Below are 9,566 nucleotides of genomic sequence, written 5' to 3' on the forward strand. Positions count from 1 at the left end.
TTCAGTTCATCAAATCCATAAATACCGCTAGAGCATTAGTTAAGCAAGATGGCATAACCAGAAACTTATAATGCTCATATCTAGTCCGAAAAGTTGTTTTAGGGGCATCTGACTCCCTAACTTTCAACTAGTGATAACCCGACCTCAAATCAATCTTAGAGAACACAGATGTTCCTCTCAGCTGATCAAACAGGTGATCAATACGAGGTAGTAGATACTTATTCTATATAGTTACGTTGTTCAACTACCTGTAATCAATGCATAATCTAAGGGTGCCATCCTTCTTCCTCACAAACAGGACTGACACTCCCCAAGGTGACACACTAAGTCTGATATAGCCTTTATCTATCAATTCCTGCAATTGAGTCTCCAACTCCTTCAACTCAGCTGGTGCCATCCTATACGGTGCTTGAGAGATAGGTGTTGTCCCTAGAATCAAATATATGGAAAACTCCACCTCTCTATCAGGTGGTAATCCTGATAACTCCTTAAGAAATACGTCAATGAACTCCTGCGCCACAAGGATATCTCCTGGTTCTATTTTCTTCGACTGTGAAACTGTTACATGGGCCAAGCACATTGTACAACCCTTACTCAACAACTTCTTGGCCTTTACTGCGGAAATCAAACAAGTAGAAAATGTTTTCCTTTCTCCTGCAAATACTATCCTGGCTCTATCTGATAATCTAAATGTCACTTCCTTCTTATGATAATCAACAGATGCATGATATTTAAATAGGAAATCCATTCCTAGAATAGCATCAAACTCTAACAGTTCTAAAGGAATCAAGTCAATCACCACACTCTGTCTCTCTATAAAAATTACACAGTTTCTATAATAGTCATTAACTATCAACAAATCACCAACATAGGTAGAAATAACTAACTCTTTAGGCATAGGTTCTAGCATCCTATCAATACTTAATGCAAACATACTAGAAATAAATGAATGGGTCACTCCCGGATCAAATAACATATGAGCAGGTCTATCATGAATAAGTACCGTACCAATAACAACATATGGTGCATCTTCAGCATCCTATTGGGTCATAGCATAAGCCTTGCCCTGCTGATGAGGTCGTCCTGCTACATTCTTCTGCTTGGCACCACTAGTGCCCTCATCACCTGTTATACCTACCTTAGGCTACATCAATGTCTGGGATGCTGCCTTCTGCTTCGTTTGTGCCCTTGAAAATAATTGGGGACATTCTCTTCTATAATGTCTGGGTTATCCACACTGATAGTAGACATTTTGCCCCTTGTAGTACTATCCTGAATGATGTTTTCCGAAACTGGTACACTGAGGCTTCCTACCTGTACTGGCAACAGACTCTTTTGTATGCCCCAATTTGGATCCCCTAACTGTCTGGCTGGATCTCGGCCTACTCTTTCTCTGTTGACTTATTGTTGTACTACCTTGGGTAGTCGCTGGCCCACTAAAACGAGGCTTAAAATCTCTCCTACTAGACATTCCTAGTGTAAATCTTCTATTTTCTAGAAACCTCCTTGTCTTGTATGTCTTCTGTCAGGCTCTCATTTACTCACATCGCAGTCTCCACTAACTGAGAAAAATCCATCTAGTTAGCTATAACAGTAATAGAAGTTCGTATCTCCCTTCTCAGTCCGCTAACATCTACATCTGTCTTTTTCCTCAGCTATGATCATAGAGGCTTACCTAGATAACTCTGTATACTTATGTTCGTATTTAGCAACGGTCATATTATTGGGTTTTATGCCCTAAAACTCGTAGATAGTAAATTTTATTAATTGATCATCATTAATAAAGAGTTATAGACGTTAAATCAATAAATGTTATTATTTGTATTATTGTTTATTTTGTCTTAATAACCCTAAATCCAATAAACTAATATCTAAGGTTGTCTTATGAGTCTTGAATTGTATGTGTAAACATATAGAGATCAATGTTCAAGATACAACCTAAGGTTCTATAGTATTGGATTTGATGTCCTAAATCTCGTAGGATCCTATAGTTTGTAAATCTTGTATGAACAAAATCATTTTGTATTCAATAAAATATATGATATTTTATTCATTATCTATAAAATATGTGATATTTTAATTGCATTAACCACAAACCAATGAACTAACATCCAAGGATATCATTGTTACTTAAACATGTATGTGGAGACATATGGGTGGATCACTGATAACCTAAATTGTCTGTAGTAGATGGATAAGGTTGGGTACCTTATCCTATGACACTACGAGTATGACCCACTTTGTAGGTATTACAATTGTTGTAAAGTGCTACAAATGATCTGATCCTGATTATTCATGTATTAGTCATGCGAGTGGGGATATTCTATATAAAGGAGTTTGTATAAGATCGGACCACAAAATGTTTAGTCTCATTATATAACACCGTTCATAATAGAGACGTACATTTTATCAGAATGACCATAAGTAACATGACTTGAATCCTGAGCGAGTTGTGAACTCCTGTCTATTAGGGTGGTCCCTTGATTTGTATGGGTGAGAGTGACCAGTTCACCAACTCAACAAGCCTACCATTTTGGGGATTCCTCTGATTGGGGAGCTGGAAACACAACTACACAAGATGGAATTCACTTATTCCTCGAAGTAGAGGTAAGTAGATAAATTGCTCTCTTAAGGGCTGATTCCGAGCCTTGAACAATGTGGCGCCACACCCTTTCCTGGTCTGAGAGGGGTTTAGTCATAGTAAGACTATGATCTATTGTTCATTAGAGGAATCAATGGTACTTAAGGAGCTAGATGTAACTACAGGGGCAAAACGGTAATTTGGCCCAACTATACTTACAAACAATTTGTGAAGGGTCATTGTACTATTGATTGGTTATATCCAATGGATACAGAAATATATCTATAGTGTGAAGAGTGCAATTTTCGGTCTTGAGTAGAGTGTCCGACAGTTAACGGATGGTGAATAATGTAATTAAAGAGTTTAATTAATTATTCATGTACCACTTCAAGCTACAGGTCTATGAGGTCCCTTTGGTAGCTCAATAGGATTTAGTTGAGAATTAATTTTTGGATTAATTTGAATTGTTCAAATTAATAGAGGGATTTAATTATATATATAAAATTAAATTGTTTCAATTATATATGATATAATTGCCATATTGTATTTGATACATTATAGTTTAATGGAAGGAAACAAATATTTGAATGAGATTCAAATATATTTTCTATGCATGTGATTCATAGTTGTTAAATTTAATATAAATGAGATTTATATTAAATGCCATAAAATAGAGAAAACAAACTATAGTTTATATTGTACGTGATACAATATTAAAAATATAGGTTATATGTTATATTTGATATAACATATAATTTAATATAAATATAATATAATAAGTTAGTTATCATAGTTATTTATATTATATTATTATTATTCATATGGATGAGAGTTACAACTCCCTTCCCCATCTTTTCTCTCCACCCACATTAGTGGATGGTGGTTAATTTGGGTAAGTAGAAAAAACAAATGTTTTCTTCTTCTTGTTGCTAATGTTGTTGGACGATTAAGAAGAGTTAATAGAAGAGTTCTGTATCTTTGAGTTGTGTGTGAAAAGTTCTCAATCTTCTTCCTTCTCCACATTAATCTTCCTCTCTAAACCAAAATAGTCAGAGCTCGTCACTCCTGGGTTCTCATCCTGAAAATACCAAGGTTTCACTGTGGTAGTGTTCGGGTTTTGGTTTAAGATTAATTTTTGAAGAAGGTCTTCAAAAGGTTTATGACTGTTCGAGAGAAATTCGTAAAGAAAAGATTCTTCAAAGGTGATGTATCTTGAACTTTTTTCTTGTAAAAGCATGTTGTAATTTCATTGTAAATGCATATCTAGTTGTATATTTCCTGTAAACTTTATATTCGATAATTTATGGAATTTAGTCGATCCGCTTCCACTCAAGGTTCTCTTCATTCGAGATTTTTCATTTAGTATAGTGATAAGGTTGGGTGCCTTATTCTAGTAACACTATGGATACGAACCACTTTACATTTTATTCAAATATAATGATCCGACACATTTGTGTAGGTGACACGTGAGTGGAAGTATCCTATGCAATGATTTTGCATAGACTAGACCATGGAATAGTAACCACTAGATGTAAAATTGTTGACTAGTCAGGTTTCTATTTCAATAGGATAACCTATGCGACTTAATCTTAATCATGAGTATATTATGAACTCCTGTTCATGAGGGATTGTTCTTTGATCTGCATGGGTGAGGGTGGCCAATTCGCCGACCCAATATGCCTACCATTTTGAGGACAAGACCGTGTGGGGAGTAGGAACATAATAATACAAGATGAAATTTACTCCTTCTCACCTTAAAAGTAAATAGATGAGTGTTTCCTTAATTGACATCTCCGAAACTTGAACAAAGGGTCCTACCCTCTCATTGGCCTAAGAGAGGGTTTCTATTTATTGGTTGGACCATAAGTAGGTTGTTCATTAGAGGAACACTGGTACCTAAAGAGTAAGAGATAACCCAAGGGTAAAAAAGGTAATTTGACCTAATTGGAGTTACGAACACTTGTGAAGGACTAACTTCCTGGTATTGGTCTATATCCATAGACACAGAAATATATCTGTAGTGAGAAGAGTGCAATTGTAGAACTTTAGTGGAGTGTACCTGCCGTTAACATATATTGATTAATTTGGTTAATAAGTTTAACCAATTAATCTCATATCGATGGAGCTTATGCTCTATAGATCTACTAGATCCCCTCATTAACTCACTAGAGGACACTTAAAAGAGGTAATTTAATTGTTTAAATTAATTTGAGGAAATTATACATTAATGTGATTAATATATAATTAATTATGGATATAATCTACTATTAAATTGGAAAATAATATTTCAATAACATTCAAATTAATAAATTAAAGTGAATTAGATTCACAAAGAATTAATTAATAGAGAGGTTTTGCACATATACATGTGATGTTTATGATAATTAAATATATACATTAAATTGGGTTTAATGTATAAATAGTTATTAAATTATTGTGCAAATTAAAATTAAATAAGTGTTATTTAATTGGGCTAATTAATGAAATAAGTGTTATTCAATTAAATGGGCTAATTAATTAAATAAGTGTTAATAATAGAAAAGGAAAATATTAGGAAAATAGCTCGATCATTTCTCTATATAAAGACCTCCCTATGGCCCTTTGTTAAAACAAACAACACATACACAATACCATAGTATTATTTTGCAGAATTTTTCCCTAAGCCATAAAGAAAATCCTCTCTATTCTCCAAAACCCTCTTCTCCTCTCACTTTTTCAATAGTTGGATACCACCTATTCCTCTATTAGAATCCCAGAAAATAACAAGGTTACTCTCGTGGTAGTGTTCGAGATTGTACAAGAAATTGTTTGTGATCAAAATCGTTGGAGATCCTTTTGTTGGAACTAGGAGAGGATTGTTCGTGGCACTTGGGAATCTACAAAAGTAAGAATCATTCTAATCTTTTTCCTAAAGCATGCTAATTTACATGTTTATAATATGTTTTAATTCAATGGTTATGTTTATGCAGAAATCGGATACGGGATGCAACACATTCTAACAAAATGCTTCCATTGCGAGATTCGATCCTATCAATTGGTATCAGAGCCAATCTCTTGCATCTCTGTTCTTCGTATTTTTCGAAAAAAAATAGTTTAGAGTTGGGTTTCATATTCTGCATTATGGAATGTTTGAATGTTGCTTTGCAAAATTGGATGTTTTTTTTATTTTTTTTTATTTTGACACTAGATTACTTTTTATTTGATTAAATTCTAAGGGCCGGTTGTATTTTTGGGCAATTTAATTCTTGCTTTGGGTTTGTAAGTCTATATGGACCGATAAAGCAACAGTTTCTAAAGAGATCGGGGACAAGTTCAGAGCTGAAAACATGCAGAAAAGGAGTGTTATGCCGATCAGTATCGCGATACTACTATTGCAGTGTTGTAACGCTGAAAGGCAGTGGCAAAGCGCAGCAATCGCAACGTTGCAACACTTCGAGTTTGGACAGAAAGCTAGTGGCACGTGCGGGACGTCTTTGACAGCAGCTTTAACCTAGTTTCTTTTTTGTAATTTTAATTTAATATTGATTAATTAAATTAATATAATAGTTATATTAATTTAATTAACTAATTTTGCATTAGGGTGCCAAAAATCGGTCCAGTTTTTGTTGTTTAATTTAATCATGCATTGGATGTATGTTTTAATTTTTTTTTTTGAATTCATATTACATATTGTATGTCATATAGATTAAAAAATACCCACCTTAGGATAAATATGTACACGTACCATAATTAAATATTAAGGGTTATATTTTATAGATACATGATTGAATTAGCATGCTCATGCATCATAATATAAGTATTATGTTAGTGATATATGATTAACCTAAGCATGTCCATGCATCATACTATATATTAAAATTATTCTAATAAATAGTGGAATGGTGTATGTAAATGTTTGAAGTTTTTTTTTTATATATTTAATAATTTAATTAATAAAAAGTTATAGTATTAATGAGATAGATCAAATCTAGATTGCATGTAAACATAGGTCCAAATTATTTTAAATGGTTTAAAATTAATCTATGTTATTTGTAATGGGATTAGGAATAGATTAATTATTTTTGATTTGTTTTAATATGATTAAAATCAATTTCAATAAAAGATTAAATTTATAAAATATTGGCCCATAAGGGACCTTTGTCTAAGGAAGGTTCTGTCTAGAAGAGGATATTTAAGCTAACGGAAACAGACACCTCCACTTGGGAACCGACCTGGAAGGTGAATTAGACAAATATTTTATAAGCATACAATAAATGATTGATTTTATTAAAAGAGTTTAATAAATGAAATCAACTATTATTAAATTATTCAACATAAATGTTATATTGAGCAAATGTAAAGGACTTAGATAAATACATTAGCTGAGTTTTAACTAAGTATAATAAAATCCTAATAAAATATTAGAATACTTTAGTGGCAAGAAGTTGGTGTTAGTTTATATGTCCTAAAACTCGCAGTTTGTACAATTAAGCATGACATTTTGTTCAATAAAACTATTATTGAATATATAAATTGTACTAAATCCAATAAACTAAGATTCATGGCTATTACATGAGTACTAAGACTGTATATGGAGACTTAAGAGTGGAATCAAGTTTGAGTAGATAGCCAAAACGGTCTATAAGTATATGGATAAGGTTGGTTACCTTATTCTGGAAACACTATCGGATGTGGCCCACTTTGTACTTTGTACAAACAATGTGATCCTGAATCATTAACGTGGAGACATGCGAGTGGGGGTGTCCTATGCAAAGTGTTTGTATAAGACCGGACCAAGAAATAAGTCACTCTTACTTTATAACGTTGTTTACTGTTTAAGATTGACCATTTCAAAGCGATGACCTAGGTAATTTCTACTTATTTAGGATTATCCTTAGATTTGCATGGGTGAGTGTTGGCTCAATAATGCCGGCTCAATAAGCCTCCCATTTCAGGGGTAGGACTGGGTAGATAGCTGGGGACATAGGGTGCAGATCGAATCCACTCTTACTCGCTTTTAGGGATAGTAGAGAAGTTATTCCCTTAAGTACTGACTTTGGGTCTTGAACTAGAGGTCCCAACCTCTCGTTGTCCCGAGAGGGACTCGGTTTGATGATTAGATCACAAACCAATTGTTCATTAGAGGATTGGTGGGACTTAAGGAACAAGATGTAATTTCGGGAGTAAAAATAGCTTTTGACCCAACCGTTATTATGAACAACTTGTGAAGGGTTGAATTACTAATTATGGTTATATCAAGTGGACAGAAATATATCTACAATGAAGCGAGTGCAACTACTATGCTTTAATGGAGTGATCTGGTAGTTAACGAATGTTGGTAATTAGGTTAAAGAGTTTAGTTGATTAACCTCGGATCATTGGAGCCCATGATCTGTAGGTCCATTAGGTCCTCCTACTAGCTCATAAATAGATTAAACCTTAGAATAGAGTGATGAGTGAATTTGAAACGTTCAACTTTGAATTAAGGAAATTAGTTATTATATAATGATATAATTATACATTTAATTATCGAATTAAACAAAATTGAAGAATTGGATAATATTTAAATATAGCTTAAATATTAAATTACATGAATAAAGATTCATGGTTGTGAAATCGGTGTTTTAATAATTTGATATTTGATATTAAATTATTTTAATTAATTAAATTGTTTAATTAATTATTTAGATAAATTTTATTTAAAATCAATTACTTGAATTAATTTTATTTTAGAATTGATAATTTGAATTTTATAAAAATTCAAATAATAAATTCATTTTAATTTTTGATAGTTTAAATTAATTTTTGAGAAAATTGAATTTCAATTTAAAATTAAGAAAATGGATTTAGTGGGTTTATCCCTCTTTCAACACCTAAATTCCACTTTAATATTTACCTACTTGCTGTCATAATTGAATGCAATTAGATTGCATGATAGACCTCAACAAAATTGAGAAAATTTGTGCTAAGAGAGGAAACATGCAATGAACAATTTTGGCTGAAAATGAATCGAAGAAGAATTCTTCAACTTCAGCAGAAAACCAGTCTTTCTCCTTTAGAATTCCCTTCAATTCCAATTTATTTTGAGCTCTATCACCCAATCTATGGTCCTAGAGAATAGTAGGGAAGATCAAGTGGCAATTCACAACCTTATGAAGAGGAAATTCAAGCTGGAATTCTAGATTTGAAGAGTCCTTCAAAGGAAACTTCAGAAACCCTATATTTCTTATTCTTGAACATGCTTGCGTCAATGCTAAAATTGATTTAATTAAAGTACTTAATGATCCCGATTGCTTCCACTAATTGCATGCTAACTCCAATAATTGGTATCAAAGCATGATTTAAGCACTCAATTCGTGTTAATTTTAACTTGGTGGGTGATTTTGATAGCTTGGTGGATAATTTCAGTTTTGGCATTTAATTTCTTTTCAATTAAGTGATTATTGTTATAATTGGCTCTTTGTTTATGGGCCTTAATGTATGATTAAGAGTCTGAAAATTTGTTAGAGTCAAAAGAGTTGCAATTAGGCTGTAATTGAAGAAAGAAGCAAGAAAAGTCAGGTGTGGAAAACCAAGTTTGAAGCTATTGTCATGTAGCGTTGCAACGCTCACAACCGAGAGAGAGAAAATTTCCCGTGGCATTGTAATGCTGGGATGAACAACGTTGGATGAAGCGTCGCAATGCTATTCATCCTAGCCCAAATTGTACGCGTGTGACCCGAGCCGACAATTCAAGTGAACCAGTTCGATCGATGCGAGTCTCAGAGGACTAGTTCAGCCTAGTTTTGGCCGATTCAACCCATTTTGGAGCCTTGGTGGTTCGATTCGAGTGGTTCGAGTTGGTTCGTGCGATCTAGAGGCAGTTTGAAGAAGTTTTAATTATTATTGTAATAATTCAGGTTGTTTGCTTGCTTAGAATGTCAAAACTGGTCCATATCAGTGTATGTTTAATTATTTATGCATTATGAATGTATGTTATAATTAAAAAAATCTTGTATGTACATAT

The sequence above is a fragment of the Benincasa hispida genome, chromosome 11 (genome assembly GCF_009727055.1).
Source record: "Benincasa hispida cultivar B227 chromosome 11, ASM972705v1, whole genome shotgun sequence".
Lineage (NCBI taxonomy): Eukaryota > Viridiplantae > Streptophyta > Magnoliopsida > Cucurbitales > Cucurbitaceae > Benincasa > Benincasa hispida.